The 8,587-nt window shown below is 29.5% G+C and overlaps 1 long non-coding RNA gene across 1 annotated transcript; it reads right to left on the bottom strand.

Annotated features, from left to right (window-relative positions):
• Window positions 1-1,165: 1,165 nt before the first annotated feature.
• Window positions 1,166-7,531, bottom strand: LOC114074324. Its single transcript, XR_003574683.1, has 3 exons — window positions 7,265-7,531; window positions 7,090-7,164; window positions 1,166-1,354 (listed from the first exon to the last, which is right to left on the bottom strand). It is a non-coding gene; the product is annotated as an uncharacterized LOC114074324 (long non-coding RNA).
• Between the last annotated feature and the right edge of the window lie 1,056 nt (window positions 7,532-8,587).

Raw genomic sequence — 8,587 nt, 5'->3', positions numbered from 1 at the left:
TTACTATTTTTAAGGTATCAGCTGCCCCAACTTATTTGGATCAAAACGTAGTTATTGTTATAGTTATAGTATGCAGTTACAAAAAATCAATGCAATTATCAACCAAGAAGTAGGTGGCATCTGAATGTTCACAACGGGATAGTAAACCAAAATTTTGACACATAACATATTAAATTTCACAACATAATTTTGTGAGAACTTGAACACACAAATATCAAAAAATAATAATAAAGACGACCTTACTTTCCTAACAATCAAGAATAAAAAGGCACGTGTTTGATATATTTTTCAAAAAGATAGTCTTACGGGTTGTATCTAAGTTTAGAGTCCACAAATTTAACTGAAAGAAGTCAGAAAGAGTTATTAATTCTTTACAAAGATCAAAATATTTATCAAAATAATGAGTTATCAATACAATAAAAATGATCTTTAATGATAATTAATAGCTTAATTATCATTATATTTGTATTTTCAGAGGCAAATGGTACTCTGTATAAATGTCCCTAATGTTTATGACAACATTGAATTCAATGGAAATTAATAAACATAAGTAAACGTTGTAGCACTCTTTGTGAATGTACATATTTATTGTCAATTAAAAATATTTTTTCTATAGTGTGTTTTGGACATTTGTTAGTTTCACAAAGTTGATCTCTTATTATGCTGAAAATAGAAGAAAAGAAGAAGTATGACAAATTAGTTAACTTGCAATAAAAGATGTGGACTAATTGTATATATACAAATATTGTAGAAATAGTGCAATGACATACCAAATTTTTGTACCTGAGAAAAATTTATCAAAATAATATATTAATTGTGGCAAGCAAGAGAGCCATCGTTCTGGTTCTTTTAACAAATTTCATCATTGATTTTATATTAGTTATCAAAGATTTGTTGCTGTGTGTTATCAAATATAGCACAACCCACAAGCAATCTTCTCAAATGTATATGAAATAACCATGTAAAAAGAGACAAAAGAGAGGATACATTTTCAATCTTCTTCACAGGAATTATGAAGATAATTCGGAAAAAAAAATCACCACAATAGCAAAAATAAATTGCAATATATACATGAATCACTATGATTTATAGTAAAAAATTAAGGTTCATGAAATAGGGGAAGAAAAATTTGAGAAATGAAACACTTTATTAGAAGCATAGTTAATGTATTTGAAATTGAAAAAAACATACAAATAATAATGACAGAAATAATAGATTTGTTTACTAAAGAACCAAAAGTAATGAATTCAACCATCAACCATTTCAACAATGTTATGAGTTGTGCACTAAAAGCTCCAAGAGCAGTAATGTCGCATTGCAATTGAGTTAATTTTCTTTGTTTATTTGAAGAAGCCTGTAGAAAAGGACAAAATAGTAGATCAATTTGCAATCATCCTTGCTGACACTTTGACAGAGTTAAAAAAAGGTCACCAAAATTGGAAAAAAATTTACCATAGTTCGATGAATCACTATGACTTATAGTAAAGATTAAGCTCCATGAAAACTTTCAAGAATGAAAAAAACTTCATAAAAACTCAATTAATGTATTTGAGTTTTACTACCCTATAGTAGGAAAAAATCTACAAATTATAGTGACAAGAAATTCCTCTATTTATAGACAACATAGGATAGTGTGAACAAATATTTATTGTGTCTTATCGAAAAGGTCACAACTCTTTGGAAAAGTTACAACCCTTCAAAAAGGTCGCAACCTTTCACAAAAGTCATACTTTTTCATAAATGTCACAACTTTTCAAAAAAGTTAATCACTTTCATAAAAGTCACAACTTGTCAGAATATTTAAAAATTTTTCATAAAAATCACATCTTTTCATGAAAAAGAAAGGCTAGTTTTGAAAATAAATAAATTTAAAAGGGAATTTTGGTTTCTTGTGGTGCCATTTAGGCGGGCCTAAGGTTCTCTTTTATATAAATATATGAATAATGTTTTATCAAACATGCATTGCACTATGTTCGTAGAAACTTCATACTTTTGGTTTTTATGATCAACTCGATTGAAATATATTAATTTGAAAAGATATAAATCAAATATCTTTTCGTAATATTAGTTAAAGAATATATGCTTATTAATTTATATATTTAAAAAAGAATATACATCTCAAATATTTAATTTAACACCATTTATAAATTTTCTTATTTGTCTAGTATAAAATTTAAATAATTTATTTTTATTTTTAAAATTAATGTATTTTTATGATTGTAATTCTGTATCCAAACAGAACATGTTTAATTACATCGTGACATTCAAACAGGACATGTGTAATTACAGTGTATTACACGACAACCAAACATGTCTGTGTAATTACAAGACAATGTAATTACTAGGCGGATAATTACTACCCTAGTAATTATACCATATGCAATTACCAAATGACTTTCCAGACATACCCTTAATGATTCCTGATGCAGGTACCAAATAACAAGAGAAGTACAAAGCTGCAAACATACGTTAAGACTGGCGAGATGGATGGTAAAATTATGGTTGTGCTTCAGAGGCAAAAATCTATGATCAGTTGCTGCTCAGAAGATAAATCCAATGTTTCTCTCGAGTTAACTCAAAAATCCAGAGCAAGCAAGGTCTCAACAAGTGATCATATTTTTTCATACAAACATATAATATCTTAGTTTTTTATTTGGATTTTTCAATTTTTTTGATTTTTTCCGATAAAAGTATTCATACAAACGTATAATTTACTTGTACTTCTAATGTTTCTTCAATTCTACCAAATTACAAGTATTTAAGGGGTTTGATCTTTAAAAAATAACACAAAATATGATATGATTAAAGACACTAAAATATTCATTAAAAATAATTTTTACAACTTTTTGAAATGATAGGAAATAATAGAAAATAAGGGTAAAAAAGAATTTGTAGTTAGATTTTTCTATTTCTTTAGTCTTGGACCAATTTCATCTGGGCTTTTACTGAATGGGCCGACTTTGGATCGACCCGATACGATTCGATTGACATTATGAAAAGACAAAATATTCAACAACAAGATATAAAATCAAAATTACTGATTTGTGTGATAGTTCTTGAGTTCTTCTTTCAGGTATGTTTAATTTTCAATTTCTTTATCTTTTTTGGGCCACCAATTACATTTGTGTAGTAAGCTATGTGTGACATGTAAGTTACTATGCACTTTCATATGAAATCATTGTTTAGTCATTTACAATTTTTTTAAGTTTTATGTCCTTTTATAAGATATTTTCATTTTTCTACACGTAAATCATCTAACAAGTATATTTTCTGGTACTCAAACTGTAAGGAGACGAGATCTTACTATGTTGTTTCCTTGTATGCTTCTACAAAAACATTTTAAAACTTATATATGCATAGATTCTATTGCTTTAGGTCTGTTTGTGTTTGAGCATTTTATTATTTTGAACTATATGAAATTTCGTACAGAGATATAGTAGAAACTACACATATACAAGTCTTAAAATGTGTTTGTAGAAGCATACAAGAAAACAAATGAGATCTCGTCTTCTTATGATTTGAATGATTTTCAGATCACTTATGTATAAAAAAAAATGAAGATATCTTTTAAAAGGACAATATTTTTTTTTTGTAAAACACTAAAAAATGATTTCATATGAAAACGCATAGAAAGTCACATGTCACACATAGATTTCTTCACAATGTAACTGGTGGCTTAACAAAATAATGAAACTGAAAATTAAACATACTTGAAAGAGGAACTCAACAACTCTCACACAAATAGTAATTTTAAATTTTCGCTTTGTTGTTATACAGTTTTTCTTTTGATGATCATATATATAATTTAAACTAAGGATGTCAATCAGATTGATCCAAAATTGTCCCAAATCAGTAGAAGCTCGATCAAACCGGTCCAAGACTAAAGGCATATCCATTGGAGGCATAAACTTTTAGAGAATTTCTTAATCAAGTTTGTGACCGTTATGGGGCCCACTAAGTGCAAAAAATAATACTCTAAAATTTAATCTCATATTTTTAATTTTTAAGTTTTTTTACTTCCCATTTATCTATAAATATTTTCCTTTCAATTTCTTTACTCTTATCACTTTCAAGAATTTAAAATCTAATTTCAATTACAAAATTCTTATTCAACTATATTTTCACAAATTTCCTCTCATATTCTTTAGAATTTCCTACCATTTGAAAGAATTACAAATAAAATTATATTTTCCTCAAACTCTCTCAAAAATCTCACTTTTATGTGATGTACCAACACTCGATTATTCGGGACGTTGAGTGATATATCCGAAATTTTTATATTTTTGAAGATTTTTGTAATTTGAAAACAAATAGAAATAGAATGTAATTAACTCTTAACACTATAAAATTTATGTTTTACTATTTTTAGCCATGTGGCATTGGGAGTGTAGCTCACTCTATTAAAGAGAATAAGAGAGATGAACGATCAATCAAATAATAATCAGACAATTAAAAAAACCTTTTCAATTTTTGAATTTTTGATAGAGCATTCTGAATTTTAAAAGTAGTTGTCCAAATTTTTTTAATTTTCAAGCACAAGGTGCAAAAGATCAAAGTTGCATTGAATTAGTGGAGTAAAAGAACTTTTGGGGATATTTTCAAACTACTAATAATAAGAGAAGAAGTAGTCAGATTTAAAGAACAAAACTTTGAGGAAATGCCAACAATTTTACAAGCTCATGCGGAAATGAAAAAAGTATGTTCATTATGAAGTGGAGTTTGGGAGACAGAAAGCTGAAATTACATGATTTTTAAAGGTTGATAACAATAATATATTTTTTCATAGTCTAGTAAATGAGAAAAGAAAATATTTCAAATCAAGAGAATTTAAAATGCATAAAGATTATCGCTTGAAAGAGAGGATCAAATGGTTGAAAAGACAAGAAATTGTAATAAAAAACAATTTACACTAGGTGAAGAAGAATATGATTTTTCTTTATTAGAATGTATACCAAATTTGATAAATTAGGGGATAATGAGAAGTTTTTAATGATACCAACAATGGAGGTGGTGAAAAAAATATATAATTTCCAATTGGAGGGATCAAGTACAAGTGGACCTGATGACTTGGACATCAATTTCTTTCAGTCATGTTGGGACATTGTTGGTTAAGATGTTTATAGGGTAGAAAATACATTTTTTTAATACTGATACCTGCCAAGTCGATCACACATACAAATCTCTGAATGCCTTGTTTGACAATAGTTTGTATAAGGGATATGTCTTACCAAGATGGAGTGAGAAGCTAAATCACCTGACTTTTGCAGATGACACTATAATATTTACTTCAGCAGATAAAGATCTCTTTATCTTGTTATGGAAGTGTCGAGGAAATATGAGGGGATCTCAGGTCGGTTGATCAACAAAAATAAAAGTGCTTACTTTTTATTTCACAAGACTTTTTCTTGGATTGTGTAGTAGATGGTCTTAGTCATAGGAATGGAAAAATGTGTGTTCCCATTCATATATTTAGGATGCCCAATTTTTATTCAAGAAAGAAGAAGATATTCTATATTGAAATCATAAAGAAGGTAAAAGGAAAGTTACAAAATTGAAAGAATAAGTTATTATCGTTTGGTGGCAAAGTTGTTTTGATTAAAAATGTGTTGCAAAACATGCCTATATATATTTTATCAAATTTAGCTCATAGTAAATACGCTTTGAATGAGTTGCACAAGATTTTTCAAGATTCTTCTGAAGCAATAAGGAAGAGGGTAGATCTAATCTGGGTTTCTTGGTTGAAATTATGTTTTTCTAAACAAGGAGGGCTAGATTTCAGTTCTTTATTTGATATTACAAAAGCCTTATTTGCAAAGTTGTGGTGGAAGTTTAGAATAACTAGTACTCTTTGGTCTAATTTTATGTTGAAAAGTATTACAAAAGATCCCTGCTATGGTGAAATGGAAAAGGGGTTCACGGTTATGAAATCATATGTTGGAAGCTAGAGACAAAGTTGAGAAAGAAATTTGGTGGGAACCAAGAAGGATGATTCTGATGCCTGGCATCAAAACTTGTCTAAACAAGGACCTTTATATAAAAAATTGACACAAATTATATGTTTAACAATAACAATAAAAGAGGTGAATTTCACATGGACAATAAAAAAATTAAATTAGAAAGGACTACATCAATATTTGCCTAATGAAATTGTTGAACATGTGACAAAGAATCTTATGATATGAGAGAGCTTGGAAGAGAAAGATAGAGCATGGTGGAGGCCATTTACTAAAGGAAATTTTAGAGGAACTCATAGACCAAAAAAGCATAACAGATGGATTTGGAAGAAAGTTTGGGTAAAAGGTCTTCGTGTGAAAATTTTCTTTGTTATTTGGTGGTTGTGGAATCTAAAGCTACCAATAGATGACATTGTGGCATCATCGGTAGTCCCTTAAGTCTCTATGTGTAGATATTTTCGACAATTTCAAGAAGAGTCCGTCATACATTTTTTTAACTGGTGAAGTTGCACAATGTATTTGTAGAAACTTTACTATGGCTGTAGGGTTGTTTGGACCTTTTATATAGGTCAATCGGGCTATTCCAGAATTGTGGAAGGCTGAATATGGGGAAAAAACTTACGTCATTATATCCAGCTACTCCTAATTCATTTTTTGGCATTTATGGATGAGAGAAAATGTGGTTACTAATGGATATTTATGACAAATAAACGGTTTTGACGATAACACTAATTTATTTGCAGAAGCAGTGGATTTGGGGAATGTGACTGAATATTGCATAAGGAACAATTTTATTCCGGTCCGATTTGAGACAAATTCATTATGTTTGTTGAATATGGTTGAGGGTAAAAGGAATACTCATTGGAAGTTAAGAATGAAGGTTGACATGATAAACATTTGGAGGACAAAAAGCGTTGGTACAATGCATCATGTACAACGAGAAGACAATAAAAATGCCAATTTTATTACTTGTTGAATGGTTAGTATAAGCTATAATTCATTGCAACAACTACCACAAGAAGTTCAATTTGATTCTCTTATATAAACAATAAATCCCTAGTTTTTAATACAACTAATTGAAGGCTTTGGAACCAGACAAATTCAATGGTCTTGAGAAGGTACATAGTATGTTTACCTGAAAAATTGCAGAACTTTTAAATCTGATTGTTCACGGGCAAATGTGTGGTATCAGCATCTTCAGAATCTAATTCTATCAAAAGTGACATAGTAAATAGCTTGCTTAAAATTTTTTTACGTCAATGTTCTAAGAATTTCATATCTAATGATCTACACAAAAGGATGGATGCTACCTGCTACACAGTCTTCGACTCCCAATGAGGTTGGCAAGGAATGTTTTTGTTGGGTCATATGTCACGACACATGTGTAAGACATTTGAGGCCGCCTATGATGAAATTAGTCGACGTCTTTTCTGATTATGATAGTTTATCTAGGTAACTGATGTTTTCTATGCTTGGTCGGTGTGGAGAATGAAGATCAATAGCTGAAATTCGTCAAAGGAGGTGTTCAGTTTCCCAGATGAATAGGGAAAGAAAACACCTGTAGTTTCTATATTTGTTTTGCCCTAGTTTTATTCCTTTTTTTGCTTGATTGATTTAATTTCATTTTTGTTTTCTTGTTTTGACGGTGGTTGCCCATTTTGGGCTGGACCTTTTGGATTTATTTTGTTGATTAATAATATGGCCCACTTAGGCCATTTTGAATTACTATTTTTAAAAAAGAGAAAGAAGGTCATTGCGACCACCATTTTATTAGGTGAAAAAGTATTTTTCAAAGACAATAACGGATTAGTGATGGTTAGCCATGGGTGCTTCAAAAGTAGGTGGAGGACAGCCTTTTGGTGCTCAAAGATATATTTATATAATTTCAAGAATAGAGTATTATAATACAATATTGATGATTATTTTTCTAAAATCTCCCTCTCTCTCTCTATACACTTATAAACATAGACAAGTTGATGTCACATTTATCTATGACCTCCAGAACTACAACCACCGAGTCAATCATCACTGTCTTTCATCCACAATCACGTCGATCCTTAGCCCAACTACAATCACAACTACCGCTAATCCCAAAAATCAATCATCATTAACATCACTCATCAGTTACAATCATTACCATAACCCATTACTATATCCTACTAATCACTATCAATAATTACTATCATTAGTCAACATTATATACCGCTAACAATCATCATCATTCAACACCGATTACTTCACTACAAATTATCAATTACCATCAATAATTACGATTAATCTCTATTATGTTCAATCACTCTATCTTAAGATACTACCGAATATATTTATATAATTTCAAGGATAGAAAAATAAAATATGATGATTTTTTTCTAAAATTACAATAATAAATAACACAAAATAGTGGATCATATTGATTCTTGTTTTTCAGTTCTTAATGAAGGTTACTGTTGTTTTTTATTTGGTGAACAAGATTAGGGAAAGGTGAAAGTAAGTAGGGATGAGGAGGAGTTTGGGGGAGGAGTTTGGAAAGATTTTCTTTAAATACTAAATGTGAATGGGCCGTTATATGGCTAATGACAAACATCATACAATATTAAAAATCATTATAATTTGGAAGTTTGAACAAAAAGCTT

Source organism: Solanum pennellii, chromosome 10 (assembly GCF_001406875.1).
Source record: "Solanum pennellii chromosome 10, SPENNV200".
Lineage (NCBI taxonomy): Eukaryota > Viridiplantae > Streptophyta > Magnoliopsida > Solanales > Solanaceae > Solanum > Solanum pennellii.
The sequence above is the reverse complement of the archived record's forward strand: the minus strand, read 5'-3'. Positions and strand labels throughout refer to the sequence as shown.